We start from the raw sequence: 17,814 nt of genomic DNA, 5'->3' as shown, positions 1-17,814 counted from the left end.
CCGGCTTCCCCTGGGGAGTACTGCCTTCCTATGTAATTTGATTGCCATATAGAATGAGAACCTGGCCTCTTGAAAACAAGGTATTGATCTGGTAAGAATCTACCTTATTCTTATTCATGAAAGCTGTTTTTAGTTGTAAGCATGTAAGGTTCTGAAAAATCACCCTATTTTAAGGGACTATTAACTAAGGTTTGGAGTGATGATTTTTAACCTAATTTGGCATCTAACTTTTTATAGATTGCCATATATTCAAGTTGTGTCATATTCTGCAAAAGTCATATCAGCCACAGAGAGGTCAAGAAGTTCTAGTCCATCACGTACTTGGGAGGCTGAGGTGGGTGGATTGTTTTATCCCAGGAAGTAGCAGCTGCAGTGAGTTGAGATTGAGCCATAGCACTCCAGCCTGGGGAACAGAGTGAGATCCTGTCTCAAAAAAGGAGGAGGAGGAGGAGGAGGAGGAGGAGGAAGAAGGAGGAGGAGGAGGAGGAGGAGAAGAAGAAGAAGAAGAAGAAGAAGAAGAAGAAGAAGAAGAAGAAGAAGAAGAAGAAGAAGAAGAAAAAGAAGAAGAAGAAGGAGAAGAAGAAGAGGAGGAGGAGGGAGGAGGAGGGAGGAGGAGGAGGATGGAGGAGGAGGAGAAGGAGGAAGAGGGAGGAGGAGGGGGAGGAGGAGGGGGAGGAGGAGGAGGGGGGAAGGAGGGGAAGGGGGAAGGGGGAAGGAGGGGAAGGGGGAAGGAGGGGAAAGGGGAAGGAGAAGGAGGAAGAGAAGGAGGAGGAGGAGGAGGAAAGAAGCAAAAGGAGGTGGAGGAGGAGGAGGAGAGGAAGAAGAAGCAGAAGAAGAAGAGGAAGGAGGATTAGGAGCAGGAAAGAAGAAAGAGGAAGAAGAAGGAAGAAGAAAGAAGAAGAAGGGGGAGAAGAAAGAAGATGAAGATGAAGAAGAAGAAGAAAGAAGAAGTAATCCTTGGCCATGAACAGAGGCCCTGACTTTTTATAAACTGCAGATTTCAGGTGGGCCTTATCCCCTTTGGTTTGTTGTCTTTCGACAAGATACCGCTAACTCTAATTTACATACCAAAGGACAGGAGAAGCGGGGTTGGGTGGGGAGGATAGCTCTCCAAGAACTTTTATGGAAAGGTTAAAATAATTACAGAGTTTATGAGCCCATAAAGTTTATTGTTAGTCCTACAGAATTTTCAATTTCTTGCAGAGATTTCTTTCTAAACTGTAAAATTTCATTCTATGCAAATTGTTTAGTCCCTTCTTTTCTTTTCCTTTACCCTATTATCAAAACATTCCCTGGAATGTTTCCTTTATGACCTCATATATGCATATATATGCAGCGCTAGAATTTCAAATAATACTGAGTTCAATTCAACAAGGATAATGTATAAAAATAATTGCTGCATGTTTCTTTAAAGTCAGAGAGAGTGCTTCTAGCAATGTTGATATGGTACCATGTCAATATATGCAACCATAATTCTTTGTTTAAAACTCAACCATGAAATTCTTCCTGTCAGATGGGTTCCAGAACCCAAAGAAGTAGTGCAGTTTGGACTATGATGGGATGATGACAGAATAAGTACCCATATTAAAGAGGATTATGCCATATAGAAAAAGCAGGAATTCCCAGGCACTCTGCAAATAAAGAAGCTGATCTGTAAAAAGTTTGAGGTCCTGGTATGGCAGTGGCTAATTTCTAACATCTCTGCATATTCCCTGCACATGGAGTTGCCTGATTTTCATAACAGGATCTGTAATTAATAGTCAGATTCTTTTAATGCTTGGGCCCATCTATAGCCATATTTTCAATTTTTCTTAATTTTAGCTATACATTTTCCCTTGCACTCCTAATATCAATTAGTAGCATATTCTAATTCTGGTGTTATAATTGATTTAATAACTTGACATTCAAGTTTTTACCTTTTCTCATTTTGGTTTCTTGACTTGGAGGCAGGCAATTGTAATCAGATAACCAAATGCAACTTCATGCTTCATGCAGCTTTTTCTAAAGATATTAGTTTGGTACTGCTTTCCAGGAAAGAAAACTCTCTACTTCGAACTCCTTTTTAAAGTGAAGGTTTTCTGTGTAAAAATCACACAAAATCCAAATTAGCTTGCTGTACTATAATACCAGAGGCAGAGTGAACATGTGAGAAAGTGTTCTAAATGTTCATATTCTAGCAATAGGCAATAAATAACTTTTTCTCTATTATATTTCCTTAAATATTTTAGTCAATTGATATTGAGAATTGTGTTATTTTCCCAGTGAAATAAACCAAAGCCTCTAAAAAGAATTTCCCAAAAATACAAAATCAAGGATGAACTGAAACTCAATTTTAGTACGTGCTGTATTAGGTCCTCGGGGTTTTCGATTGATGATAAACGTATATATATTCTTTGTTAAATGTCTATTGATTTCAGCCTTATGTTAAGAATCATTGCTTAGTGGAAAAATAATAGGTGTTAAATGGTAAAATGAAAAACAAATATAATATTTCTTTTAAAAAATATTAATAAGAATACAATGAATGTAATAAATTCCTCTTGTAACATAGTTGACTAGCAATAAGAAAAATGTAGGAAATATTAGGAGAAGAATGTAACATTAACTGCCTGCTAATACAAAGCCTTATAACATATATCTTCAGCAGCTAAATTTACTTTCCTTCAGCTCTTCATGTATAGATACTTTTCATTCACATGAACCTTTGTATTATTTACAACTAATTCATGGTATTATGACGATGGAGAATTTAGCAAGAAAATATTAACTTACTTCTCTAAATCTCCCCTGAGATTAACGACTTGCAAATGGATTCTTTGTCAGAGATGCAGTCTCCATTTTTTAACACCAAGATAGTCTCCTTACACATCTATCCTCCTACTTGATCAGGGACAAAATATCACTTTTGCTGAAAGCAAACCACTGCTTTGACAGCAATCAAATGATCAAAATTTCACTTTACAGATATAAATTGTTAATGGATTTTTGTAGAAAAAAGTTGTGAGTGATGAATGAGGGAAAACTGAAGGAATCTAGGAGAAACAATTTTGTGACTCATTCAAAAATAAGGATTTAAATGTATTGCTAAATCTTGTTTCTCAGAAGTATTATTTTAATAATTCCTTCAATAATTTTTAGACTACCTTCAACATTGAACCAAATTGCCATAATCTGTAACTGCATGATGTTTCCAAATACAGTCAGCCCTCTGCATCTGTGAATCCCACATCTGTAGGTTCAACCAACCATGGATTGAAAATATTTTTTTAAAAAAAGAATGGTTGTGTCTGTACTGAATATGTGCAGACATTTTTTCTTGTTATCATTCCTGTAACAACACAACCATTTATACAGCATTTACATTGTATTAGGTATTACAATTAATCTAGAGGTAGTTTAAAATATCCTGGAGGATGTGCATAGGTTATATGGAAATACAACACTATTTTATTTTTTAATTAAAAATATATTTTAAAAATTTTTATTAGAACAGTGGTCCATGTGCATACACCATTTTATATAATGGACAAGCATCTGTGGATTTTGGTATCCTCAGAGGTGGGGGTTTTCCTGAACCCAATACCCCATGGATACTGAGACATGACCATATTGATGGATGTGGTCCTTCTCCATTTTCTTTTGTTCCCATAACCCTTCCCAGTAGTTAGGCCACCATTGCCCCAAAGTTCATCACAATAGAACCAAAGAACCAAGGTAGCGACTTCCTGTTTTTGTTTGTGTGAGTATTAATACTGGGTGTCTACTTGATTGGATTGAAGGATGCAAAATAGCGATCCTGGGTGTGTCGGTGAAGTTGTTGCCATGGAGATTAACATTTGAGTAAGTGGACTGGGAAAGGCAGACCCACACTTAATCTGGGTGGGCACAATATAATCAGCTGCCAGCATGGTCAGCATAAAAGCAGACAGAAGAACGTGAAAGACTAGACTGGCTTAGCCTCCCAGCCTACATCTTTCTCATGTGCTGGATGCTTCCTGCTCTTGAACACTGGACTCCAAGTTCTTCAGCTTTGAGACTCAGATTGGCTTCTTTGCTCCTCAGTTTATAGATGGCCTACTGTGGGACCTCACCTTGTAATCGTGTGAGTCAAAACTCCCTTTTTTTTGAGATGGAATCTCGCTCTGTCACCCAGGCTGGAGTGCAGTGGTGTGATCTCGGCTCACTGCAAGCTCTGCCTCCTGGGTTCACACCATTCTCCTGCCTCAACCTCCTGAGTAGCTGGGACTACAGGTGCCTGCCACAACACCCAGCTAATTTTTTTATATTTTTAGTAGAGATGGGGTTTCACCATGTTAGCCAGGATGGTCTCGATCTCCTGACCTTGTGATCCGCCCGCCTCGGCCTCCCAAAGTGCTGGGTATACAGGTGTGAGCCACGTGCCCAGCCAAGTCAATACTCCTTAATAAACTCTCCTTTATATATACATCTATTGTATTAGTTCTGCCCCTCTAGAGAACCCTGTCTAATACAATTTGCTTGCTTGCTTGCTTTTTAAGTTCAAATGTTCAAGTCCAAGTATAATACAGAAAATATAGGCGGTATAACATTTGACAAAATACCTAAGTGAGTTCCACTCTGCCCCCATCTTCCTTCATTTTGTTAAAGAAATACACTATTCAATGACACTTGTTAAAGCATGTTAAAGATGTTATTCAGGACCATGATGATAGGTATTGGGACCATGGCACTGTGATTTTGCACTGGAGACAGATTGGTCTTAACTCTAAAGATAGCATGGACAAGTGAGAATTTATAGCCAAAGAGCAGGATGGGGTCAGTGGATAAAAAATTACTGTAAGAGGAAATATTAGGGTGGTGAGAGGGATTCTGACTAAATAGACCTAAACAAGATTCTTGCTGAAGATAGGCCAGGGTGACTCAACATCACCTGGGGGATGGTAGGAGATGAGGAACTGATCGGATAACAAGGGTGATCACATGTCAACAGTGGAGGGTTCTTGCTAAGCTGACTTAGGGTTCTTTGCTAAAACTGGATTTTGGAAGGAAGTACATAGATGGGCCTAAGAGAAGGTTCAGGAGCCTGGCTAAAGCAAGAAATCTTTGTCAATTCCTACCTGAGAGCAAATTAAAAAACCAAAAATCCTCTTCCTGTGCTGGAAGAGGGAGAGAACATTGGAAATAAAACAAAAGAGACCCCTAGAAAAGAGCCCTGCACCTGTCCAAACCAATCCCTGGATAGGGAGAGGGATGATCTGATAGACTATTGAGATAAATTTAGGTATCCAAGAGTGTGTGTGTCTAGTGTCCTGCTTTTTGCCAGGTGGCCCTATGGATCAGATGAGATGTTTGGGATAGCCTAAACAATAAAGAGACTTCCGAGACTTCCAGGAAGAAGTTCAGTTGCACACAACTTGTTCTCTCTTTCATCCTTAACTCTTTTAAAAACTGTACATAGCAGATACATAATTAATGAACTAGAGCTATTTATAAAAATATCAATGAGGCCGGGCATGGTGGCTCACACCTGTAATCCCAGTGCTTCAGGAGGCCAAGGCAGGTAGATTACTTGAGGTCAGGAGTTCGAGACCAGCCTGGTCAACATGGTGAAACCCTGCCTGTACTAAAAATATAAAAATTAGCCCAGGCCTAGTGGCAGGCACCTGTAATCCCAGCAACTTGGGAGGCTGAGACAGGAGAATCCCCCTTGAACCTGGGAGATGGAGGTTGCAGTGAGCCGAGATCGTGCCAGTCTGGACAACAAGAGCAAAACTCTATCTCAAAAAAAAAAAAAAAAAAAATCAATGAATTAAACAAATATTTATTGAATGTTATGTGTGATCATTTTAGAGAACTAAAGAGGGAGTAATATGCAGCCCATACAATCAATGTTTTAAGAGTCATAGAAAGGAAAAATTCAGAGTGGAATGAAGTAAGACTCATGGAAAAAGCAGGTCTTGGGTGGGAGGTGGCAACCTATTTAGTAAAAATAAAACAACTCCTTCCAGAAAAAAGAAAAAACAAGCAGTCAAGGAAAGAATAGGTCTTCAAAAGGATGGTCTTTTATTTCTGGAATCCCCTCTAGGCTAAACTCAATCACTAAAGCATGAAAATATAAAACTGCAAAAGAATTGAAAACCAATAATAAATGACAACTCCTGTTCCTCTGAAATTGTTCAATCCAGCAATTAGTAAAGAAATGCTCTTTGTGGCCGGGCGCGGTGGCTCAAGCCTGTAATCCCAGCACTTTGGGAGGCCGAGACGGGCGGATCACGAGGTCAGGAGATCGAGACCATCCTGGCTAAAACGGTGAAACCCCGTCTCTACTAAAAAATACAAAAAACTAGCCGGGCGAGGTGGCGGGCGCCTGTAGTCCCAGCTACTCGGGAGACTGAGGCAGGAGAATGGCATAAACCCGGGAGGCGGAGCTTGCAGTGAGCTGAGATCCAGCCACTGCACTCCAGCCTGGGCGACAGAGTGAGACTCCGTCTCAAAAAAAAAAAAAAAAAAAAAAAGAAATGCTCTTCGTTAAGGATTAATTGTGGATGTAGATATACTAAACGACTTCACTTCAGCAGGCAAAAGGGAATTACAGCTTTTTGTTTTTGTTCCCTGGTTAGTCTTCAGGCAGCAATGTTAAAAAACACCAAAATTATTCTGAAAAGTAAATTTCCCTAAAGAATCAAGTCCTTATGTTAAGGACCAAGTGCTGCAGTTTGAGGGAATTTCTCGGGTGCTAAATTGTGAAATCATTGTGTGTGTGTGTCTGTGTGTCTGTGTGTGTGTGCGTGCGTGTGAGAGAGAGAGAGAGTTTCTTGAGAAAACTCTTTCACCTGTACCTCTTGGCTAAGCCTGTTGCTTCATTACTTCCTGCAGATGCTTTTCCCAGAAGATATAACTATTTCATTACTTACTCTGAAAGGGTATTGTGAAGCTGCTATGGAATAAATTGTGTCCCTTTGAAATTCTTATATGAAGCCCTAACCCTCAGTATGATAGTATTTGGAATGGAGCTTTGGACAGTAATTAGGTTTAGATGAGGTCATAGGGCTGGGGCCCCATGATGGGATTAGTGCCCTTAAAGAAGAGATGCCAGATAACTTGCCCTCTTTCTCTCCCTGCCATGTGAGGATACAGCAAGAAGGCATCTTCTGCAAGCCGGAAAAAAGGTTGTTGCCGGAACTCGATCATACCAGCATCCTGATCTTGGACTTCCAGCCTCCAGAACTTCAAGAAAATGAATTTCTGTTGTTTAAGCCACAACAACAGTATTTTGTCATGGCAACCCAAACTGACTAAGAAGCATTGCATTTGCCAGCATGAGGATGCTTTCTGAATGTCAAGTGGTTATTGACTTTTAGTCTACTGGAATGCATTATCATGAACATAAACTACTGCCGCTTACTACTTATATATCATCATGTCAGTGCTGGAGCTGAGTCTAATTACAAAATGCCAGTGGCAAAGAGACACCAACTGTTACTGTTTAAGAGAGTAGTTATACTACTAGACAGCAGAACTAGGCACAAATGGAAAAGAAGCCCTTAATGTTAGCTCAGAGATTAGGAAGCCTCACATCTTCCTGTGTAAGGGCCATGCTTTTACAATTTGGATATATCACAAACTTTCTGTTTATGATAATCTTTACTTATTACCATCTATACAGAGCTCAAGATGTTTTTGCTTGATATGTATGTCTAGTTGAACAAGTATAAACCCAAAAAGCACTCTAATGCTTATGATTTGAGCTGCAATAGCAGACTCTATAGCAATGCCTTCTTTGAAAGTGTGGTGTAGAGAACCTTCAGGATATTCAGACTGAATGACTCAATGAATCCCAGGTTGGTTGAATGGCTTGAATCAGGTATGAGGGCATGTGTAGGAGAGAAACTGCTTGAGTTATCTAAGCCATTCCTAAGCCACGAACATAAATTATCAGCCCCACCTTTTGGAGAGAGTCACATTATCTCATAAATTATGGTGACTGTGCTATATACACAGAATCAGGGGATGTCTGCATGAAAGTAATGACTAGAAGCTACTTTTGAAGACTTGTAAGAACAGTAATTTTTCCTCAAGTGCAAATTCCCTTTATATGAAATTCTGGTATACTTAACCTCATTTCTATTCGTGTTTTGGTAAGCATGAAAATTTTATTTCTAAAATAGGTTACTATTTTGGGGGGCAATTAAGAAAAGAGTGCTGGTGTGGTGGCTCAGGCCTATAATCCCAGCACTTTGGGAGGTCAAGACAGGCAGATGACTTGAGCCCAGGAGCTCGAGACCAGCTTGGGCAACATGGCAAAATCCTGTCTCTACAAAAAAATACAAAATTTAGCCGGGCATGTTGGCACATGCCTGTAGTCGCAGCTACTCAGGAGACTGAGGCAGGAGGATCACTTGAGCCCAGGGTGGTTGAGGGTTCAGTGAGCCATAATTGCACCACTGCACTCCAAACCGAGTGACAGATGAAGATGGACTCTCAAAATAAATAAATAAATAAATAAATAAATAAATAAATAAATAGTCTGGGCACAGGGGCTCACACCTGTAATCTCAGCACTTTGGGAGGCCGAGGCAAGCAGATCACTTGGGGTCAGGAGCTTGAGACCAGCCTGGCCAACGTGGTGAAACCCCGTCTCTACTAAAAGTATAAAAATTAGCAGGGAGTTGTGGTGTATGCCTGTAATTCCTGCTGCTTGGGAGGCTGGGGCAGGAGAATGGCTTGAACTTGGGAGGCAGAGGTTGCAGTGAGCCAATATCATGCCATTGCACTCCAGCCTGGGGGACAAGAGTGAAACTCCATCTCAAAAATTAATTAATTAATTAATTAATTACATTTAATTAAAAATAAAAAGAGAATTAGAAATAGAAAATAGGAAAATGATAAAAATATTGATGGCATATTAGGAGAACAAAAGTTTAGAAATTAAGCTAGAGAAAGAAAGATGAAAACAAATCCAGCTATGGGAATCACCCTGCTACATCTGTTAGAAACAAGGAACTGAGACACCTCTGAAAGGGCAGGTGGACTGGGGGCTGCCTTTAGGCCTATGGTGGGATTCTGGGGGCCAATAGTAAACAGTATTGGGTCACAAATGCAGAAAAGCTTTAAATATTTGAATGAAGAAGCAGGCACACAAAAAGAATAACTTTTAGGATGTCTATTAACCTATAGAAAAGTTAAACAAGTTTACCAGCATTTCCTTGAAACTACAAGGACAGCAGATTCTAAAAAGTTTCTCATAATCTGGAAACGTAAATGTAAATTAATTTATGGTGCTCATCATTATCCATTTGAAATGTTTTAAAATCCAGCTTTAACCTTAGCCCCTATCTAATAGATCAAATGCACAGTGAAAGGAAGACTGTATTTGACAGACGTTTTTACATCTGTTCAGTTTCACTATATATGGATATAAGATATATATACATAATATATATATATATGATATATATAAAAAAGACAAGTTTACCCAAACATGTTGATACAAAGTGGGATAAACATTATAAATGATCTCAATTTCAGACAGGATTTACTGCTAAATGAGTCCAGGTCAGGACAGGTTTTGCTGCCAAGTGAGTTATGAATGCATTTTCAGTTTTAGGAGAGTTTTAGACTTCAGATGCAGAATCGTGGGATTGCAAACCTATATTACTTTTTTTTTAAATGCCAAAACTCAGTTTTGGCTAAGAATTATAGAGTTGTGCCAAGTAATACTTTTTCAACTATAATTGAGGTCATACAATCTGTTTTGCACAAAGTATAGAGTACAAAGGAACAGTTATGGTATCTCCGAAAGGAGTTATGTAGACATTCCCCCAGAGTAACTCTAGGCACAGAACCATTGGGACAATCTTGTCTTGTGAAGCTGGTCATAGGAACACACTCAAAATTTCCACAACTTTTTCAAGTGTCCTTGTTTTTGACAAAGTAGAAGAAGTAAGTAATCCTATTTAGCACACACTTTTGGTCCCACAGATTGTCAGGAGATCAGAGTAGTTCAATTATGGGATGTTTAGCCTATTCATTCCAGGATACTAATTCACTCCATCAAACTCCAGTTTGCTCCCGAACAGTTAACAGCGTGTTCTGCTCAGGTTTCATAATGAAGTGTGTGTGTGTGTGTGTGCGCGCGTGCACGCGAGCGTGTGTATCTGTTTACCAGTAGCATGCTCTCAATTCCTCTCTCTCTTTCAGTATTGCTCCCTTTCTCTCAATATCTCTCTCTCAATATCTCTTTCTCAATCTATCTCTCTTTCTCAACAATTTCCCAATTTTGCTGCTAGGAAAAAAGGTTGCATTGGCTATTACCAAGCGTCAGACTAGGAACAGGTATGCTTTTGACTATTTCGCCCTTTATTAGTTCGAAAATTGCAACTCAGCCTGCAATTATTTTAGCACAAACCAAATCAAAAGAAACATAAACACTGATACCAAACCACGGCATCCTAGATATACAAAGCAGAAGCATTTCAGGAAAAATCAATAGACTGAACAAACAGAGAAACAGAAAATAGTAAATACAGGGAATGTGAGGAAAAATGGATGACAGCCTCCTAGAGTAACTGAATATTGGCTCATAACAGAAAATAAAGATGGAAAAGCAGTGTGAGACCAGGCGTGAACTGATGTGCATGGGCTAAAATGCTCCCATTGCTAATCTTTGTCACCTCTGTGATAAATGTAGGGGGAATAATATTTTTTTATAGCAATAGCTAATGTACATACGGCAGTTTTTATGTGCCGGATATTATCCGGGTGTTTTATATAAATTAGCTTATTTACTTCCTACAGCAACCTTATGAAGAGGGTACTACTACTACTCTCATTTTATAGGCGAAAGGACTAAAGCACAGAGTAGTTCAGTAAACCAGCCCAAATTTTGCAGAGCTAGGAAAGCATGGAGGTGGAATTTAAGCCCAGATAGCTTCTTCTGTCTTCACTGTTAACAACCATCATATTCCAGTGACAAAATAAGTATGGGGACCAACTAGAGAAAGAGTCATTGTAGAACTAGGTTGGAGCGGAAGTGAGAATGTCTAGTGGATTTTTTTTTTTTTTTAAGATGGAGTCTTGCTCTGTTGCCCAGGCTGGAGTGCAGTGGCACCATCTTGGCTCACTGCAACATCCACCTCCCAGGTTCCAGTGATTCTCCCACCTCAGCCTCCCAGGTAGCTGGGATTACAGGCGCGTGCACCATGCTTGGCTAATTTTTGTATTTTTAGTAGAGATGGGGTTTCACCATGTTGGCCAGCCTGGTCTTGAACTCCTGGTCTCAAGTGATCCACCTGCCTTGGCCTCCCAAAGTGCTGGGATTTCATGCACGAGCCACTGCGCCTGGTCCCTTTTGATGAAAGATAGAGGTTGATATTCTTGCCTGCTGAGTTTAGAGCTCAGAGACTGTTAAATCTGGAGTTGTGGCAGCCACTTGCTATCACATGGACACTTTGCCTGCTACCACCACAATAGAAGAAAAAGTCAGGGTGTGGAGAGAGGCCAAACTCTGAAAATAAGACTTGAGCCTTGAATCCAGTCATGTCCAAACTCTCTCTCTTACTCAAGTTTTTAGTTGTGTGAGGCAATAGATTCTCTTTAACAAACCTCATTTGTATCGGGTTCTTTGTCATTAAAAAATGTACTAGCAAATACAGAGTAAGAGTTTGGAAGAGAAATAAGGTTGGTTTCAACAACTCATGCTTGAGGTTGTCAGTAAAACAATAACTGGAGATGTTCCATAGATACTTGGGAATATAAACTAAATGAAAGGTCACATGCAGAGATGCCTGTTCAGAGACTCCTTCAGCAGTTAGAGTTGATTATAAAGAGACTAATTGAGCAATGAGTGTGAGTTAACTCTACAACTCAGGTGGTTGTACAATTGAGTGGAAAATCAAAGATGGAGCTCCAGGGAAGTGTTCTTCTTAATATTTTCAAAATACATGTGCCCGGTCAATAAAATTTTTAAGAAAATTTTCCAATGTAGGCTTAAGTTGTTGCAAAGTGTATACTTTTCTGCCTATTCTGACATTTTAAAGTAAAATGGTTATATCACTCTCTTAAATATATCATATGAATTCCAAAAGCTGTACCAATTTAATATTTATGATAAACCATTAAAAAATACATGCACAAACTCTTCTTTAACATAGAAATGCACATCGTCAGCTTTTTTCTTGAACTCATTTCAATTATATTTCCCTAAAGTATTTTACCCTAAAGTAATATATTTTAATGCTTAGAAATATTTAATAAATCATTTTATACTTCTCTCCATAAAAAATATGTATAAAAACTGAACCTAAGGCACTTTTATTTTCTGTGATTATAGGGCTGTATGCTAAAAATGCTTTTCTAGATTGAGGTATTAAAATGATTTTCAGTACCAACATACCAAAACAAGGTATATATGTTACGATTTGGTAACTAATTATTAATATAAACCATTTTGGAAATGCATGTGGAAATAGCTGTTAGTTATATCATTGCCACCTCTATGCCACCTGCGGTGGTAATAATGATAATAGGAATAATAATAGTAGTAGTTAACATATATTGAATTTTATTATGTGCCAGGCATTGTCTAAATCCTTTTCCTTTTAGTTTACTTACTCTTCGCAGCAACACTATGATGTGGCGACTCTTACTACCCACATTTTAAGTTTGTCTCTGGATTACTATTACTTACGATTACTTATCACTAGAAGAAAATGGGATTTTTAGTATCGATTCTACTTTTTAATTTTAATGATGTACAATCTGAGAAATCTTTACTCCCATAAGTAACTAATGGGAATAGAAGGTTTTATTGTGGCAGTATTACTCAATATTTAAAACTTCGTTCAAGTTACATGCTAAAAAATTGTATTTTTATTTTATTTATTGTTTAGTTTTAATTAATTTTTTTTTTTTGAGACAGGGTCTCACTCTATTACTCAGGCTGCGGTGCAGTGGCACAATCACAGCTCACTGCAGTCTCAAACTCTCAGGCTCAAGCGATACTCCCACTTCAGCTTCCTGAATAGCTGGGACTCAAGGTACGTGCCACCATGCCCGGCTAATTTTTATTTTATTTTTTTTTAGAGATCAGGGTTTCACCATGTTGCCCAAGCTGGTCTCAGACTCCTGGGCCCAAGCAATCTGTCCACCTCGGCCTCCCAGAGTGTTGGGATTATAGGCGTGAGCCACTGAACCAGGCCACATTTTTATTTTAAATTATCTCATTGACAACACAATTAGGTGCTCCTTCAATTCTGTTGAAATCGTGGAATTAGAAACTACCTAACTTGCAAGTATATTTGTTGCTCGGTTAGAGTAATTTCATTTCTGGGAAGTCTCCCAAAGAGGCTTCACTAAGAGTTATCAGATGATTATTAGTTACTTTTACTCTTTCACTTGGAGGCATCTCACTATACACAGAAAATGCTAGGAAAATCTAAAAGTTGTTAGTTCACCTTTGCAAATATAATATTTCACCTGATACGTGATTTATTTATTTTAAAAAAATTCTTGGAGCTTCAGGATTAGTTCATTCAATGTATGGATAACGTCCAACGTGTAAAATAATTGGTCAAACCATCGTTTTGTCAAACTAATAAGCCAAATCATACTTTCTTTTTTCTTTTTTTTTTTTTTTTTTGAGAATGGGTATTGCTGTGTTGCCCAGGCTGTAATGAAGTGGTGCGATCACAATTCACTGTAGCCTTATCTCTCAGGCTCAAGCGATCCTCCCATCTCAGCCTTCTGAGTAGCTGGGACTACATTTATTTATTTATTTATTTATTTATTTATTCATTCATTCATTCATTCATTTTAGAAATGTTGCCTAGACTGGTCTCGAACTCCTGGACTGAAGCAATCCTTCCACCTCAGCCTCCCAAAGTGCTGGATTACAGGTATGAGTCACTGTGTGGAGATTCACGCTTACTTTCCATCAGAATAAAAAAAAAAGACTTCATTTTTGAGTTAATATACATCCCAATCATTATAATCTTCCTTCCCAATTCTAAGGCTAAGATAAATATTTAGGTAAGTCATGAAGCTTTGGCAGGAGTTTGTTACAGAATGAAATAAGGGACTGCCACTTGTCTGAGTCTCTTTTGTTTTCCTTCGAGAAGAATCTATCGTCAGGGATAATGCATTTTGTGATCATGTGTAGAAGTTGGAAGAGATGAGGTTGTTGACTGAAACTGCCATGATTTTTGCTGCCCTACCCAAGCATACATCTATGGTTCACTATGAATAGAAATAGATTGGCCGCCCGCAGCTTCCCAGTCCCAGGACCGGGGGAGGCGCACCTCTGCTCCGGCGCGGGTCAGGCCGTGGCGGAGGGACTGGCCGGTCCCTTCCTCCGCGCCGGCCCCAGCCCCGCGGCTGCCGCCGCGCTCCGAGCCCGCATTCCCTAGCTGCCGCTGTCGTCGCTCACTCGGCGCCTCTCTGCCGGACGCCCTCTCCTCGGGACGATGACGCGCGGCGGCCGCCGCCTGGGGCTCGTCCTGGGGCTGCTGCTGGCGCTGCTGCTGGCCTGCGGGCGCTGCGGGCCAATCCCACCGTGCGCAAGGAGCGCGTGGTGCGGCCCGACTCGGAGCTGGGCGAGCGGCCTCTAGGGGACAACCAGAGCTTCCAGTACGGCCAGGAGGCCTTCCTGGGCAAGGAGGACTCCAAGACCTTTGACCAGCTCACCCCGGACAAGAGCAAGGAGAGGCTGGGGAAGATTGTTGATCGAATCGACAATGATGGAGACGGTTTTGTCACTACTGAGGAGCTGAAAACCTGGATCAAACGGATGCAGAAAAGACACATCTTCGATAATGTCGCCAAAGTCTGGCAGGATTATGATAGGGATAAGGATGATAAAATTTCCTAGGAAGAATACAAACAAGCCACCTATGGTTACTACCTAGGAAACCCCGCGGAGTTTCATGATTCTTCAGATCATCACACCTTTAAAAAGATGCTGCCACGTGACAAGAGAAGATTCAAAGCTGCAGACCTTGATGGTGCCCTGACAGCCACTCGGGAGGAGTTCACTGCCTTTCTGCATCCTGAAGAGTTTGAGCATATGAAGGAAATTGTGGTTTTGAAAACCCTGGAGGACATCGACAAGAACAGGGATGGGTTTGTGGATCAGGATGAATATATTGCGGGTATGTTTTCCCATGAGGAGAATGACCCTGAGCCAGACTGGGTTTTATCAGAACGGGAGCAATTTAACAAATTCTGAGATCGAACAAGGACCGGAAGTTGGACAAAGACGAGATTCGTCACTGGATCCTCCCTCAAGATTATGATCACGCACAGGCTGAGGCCAGGCATCTGGTATATGAGTCAGACAAAAACAAGGATGAGAGGCTAAAGAGGAAATATTGGAGAACTGGAACATGTTTGTTGGAAGCCAAGCTACCAATTATGGGGGAAAATCTCACAAAGAATCATCATGAGCTTTGATAGACACCAGAATATGGCAGACTGTCATAGGCGTTGTTATTGTCTTGGATGGTTGCTTCAATTGTCTAATTTACAGCAGTTGTGTTCCTACAAAAAGCAAGTTTATACCTCAGACTGGGGTATAAAAATTGTTTTTCACTCAGTATTTACTGGAACATGGACATCACTATTCTTTCAGTAAGATTTCTCCCAAAACACTTGAAAACCTTGGTAAATTGCAGTTCTCTCTGGGGATATATTCGTACAACACGACTTTTTAAAAGTTTTTTTTTTTTTTTTTCCCCAGCTGGGCGCCCTGGCTCAAGCCTGTAATCCCAGCACTTTAGGAGGCCAAGGCGGGCAGATCACGAGGTTAGGAGTTCAAGACCAGCCTGGTTTTTTTAGTGAAACCCCTCTACTAAAAAAATACAAAAAAAAAAAAAAAAAAAAAAAAAAAAAAAAGGCCAGGCTTGGTGGCAGGCACCTGTAGTCCCAGCTACTTGGGAAGCTAAGGCAGGAGAATCTCTTGAACCTGGGAGTCAGAGATTGCAGTGATCCAAGATCGCGCCACTGCACTCCAGCCTGGGTGACACAGCAAGACTTTGTCTCAATTTTTTTTTTTTTTTTAAATTAAAACTTAAAGGAGAACAAAACTTGACAAAGCTCTGTTCTTCAGAAGTTGGGTGGGTTGGAGGAGGCAGTAATATGAAGTGACTGCCATGTATTTTAACTACCAGATTTTATATATTTGCCACTGTTAACTAGTTGGAAAGTGGAAATTCTTATCAAAAGTGGTATCATCCTAGGTAAGCTTATTTCAGAATAAGTCTAATATTTCAGATTCTTCCTTCTCGACTTTATACTCTGAGCTGTTACTGTAAGTGGTGTGTATGAAACCTCCATGCATTTTCCAGGATGGACCTGCTAATATGCACAATAAATCCATGTCTTTGTTTTTCTACTAAAAAGCAATCAAGAAAGATAATGTGAAAAAGAAAGGAATGTAGAGGTAGGGAAAAAGATGAATGTCAGACATTTGAAGAACTATAGGAAAATGATAAACACTAAATATACTTGAGGAAACTTTCTTGGTGTGCCAGTGAGGTAGGCCTGATCTTTGAAACAGTGAATAGGAATACAATGTGTTTCCTCGATGATCACTGATTAGAAGGAGGTGGTGGGATCCTTGGGAAGCCAAATGTAGTGAAGTTCTGGATCATGGCCCATCCAGTCCAGTGAATCCATGACCCTCTGCCTCTTCCCCCAGAACAGCTTATACTATGGAATGAGGACAAGGTGATATTCTGAGCCATGGACTGAATTGGCAGACACAACCTGTCAGATGAAAATTTCATCTTGTAAGGAGGAGGTGAATGAAATAAAGGATCCCCTAAAGATTTTTTTTTTTTTAAAAAAGAAATAGGTTTAAGACAGAGAAAAGTGCTGAGACCTACTATGCGTTTATGGTGTCTTCATTAAAGATGGCTTCATCCCATTATCCTCAGCAAACTAACACAGGAACAGAGAACCAAACACTGCATGTTCTCACTCGTAAGAGGGAGATGAATGGTGAGAATACATGGACATATGCGGGGGAACAACACACACTGGGGCCTGTGGGGAGGCAGCTGGTGTAGGGGAGGAAGAGCATCAGGAAGAATAGCTAGTGGACGCTGGGCTTAATACCTAGGTGATGGGATGATTTGTGCAGCACATGCTTACCTATGTAACAGACCTGCACATCTTGCACACGTGCTTTGGCACTTAAAAGTTAAAATATCAACACAGATATTTTGAATTATCCCTGTGTTTTCACTCTAGAATTTTCACTCTCAGGGTTATTCAATACAGTTTTGGAATGCATGAAAGACACGTCTTTCTTTTGTAATAATTGAAATGCAGCTGTGAAAGGTGAGGAGAGATAGCAAGAAAGAACAGGCATGATATCTTGACCATGATGTGTTGTCAAGAAGATCAAGTTTGGAAAAGAATAGTTATGGAATTTGAGGATTTGGAAATTGATAATCTTAAAACTATTCATGCCCCTTTATCCCTTGAAAAGTCGTAGAGTACCTCCAGGGGTATGTCGGTCCCATTTGAAAACTGTGCTTTAGTTATTTAAGGTTTGGGGAAGGTGAATCCGCTGAAGTAAACATCAGAGAAACCCTACAGAGAATGGGTTCTCAACCTGGGATTTTGTGGGTGCACTCAGTGTGGGGCACAAGCCCTCTAAACTTGTACTACAATTTTTGTGTCCTAATACATTTTGGCAAGTGGATAATTTTAATAGCTTTCATCGGTAAGTGACTATCACTAAAAAATGTTTAGATTCCGTATTATGAAGGGAATATACTAGGTCAAGTTTTCTATAACTAATGTATGCTTTCTTATTAGTGAACTTTTTGTTTG

At 39.9% G+C, this 17,814-nt stretch overlaps 1 pseudogene; it reads left to right on the top strand.

Annotated features, from left to right (window-relative positions):
- The first annotated feature begins 13,794 nt into the window (after positions 1-13,794).
- On the top strand, positions 13,795-15,772 carry LOC101023711 (annotated as a pseudogene).
- Positions 15,773-17,814: the final 2,042 nt, after the last annotated feature.

The sequence above is a fragment of the Papio anubis genome, chromosome 6 (assembly GCF_008728515.1).
Source record: "Papio anubis isolate 15944 chromosome 6, Panubis1.0, whole genome shotgun sequence".
Taxonomy (NCBI): domain Eukaryota; kingdom Metazoa; phylum Chordata; class Mammalia; order Primates; family Cercopithecidae; genus Papio; species Papio anubis.
This window is presented reverse-complemented; position numbering and strand designations above follow the sequence as displayed.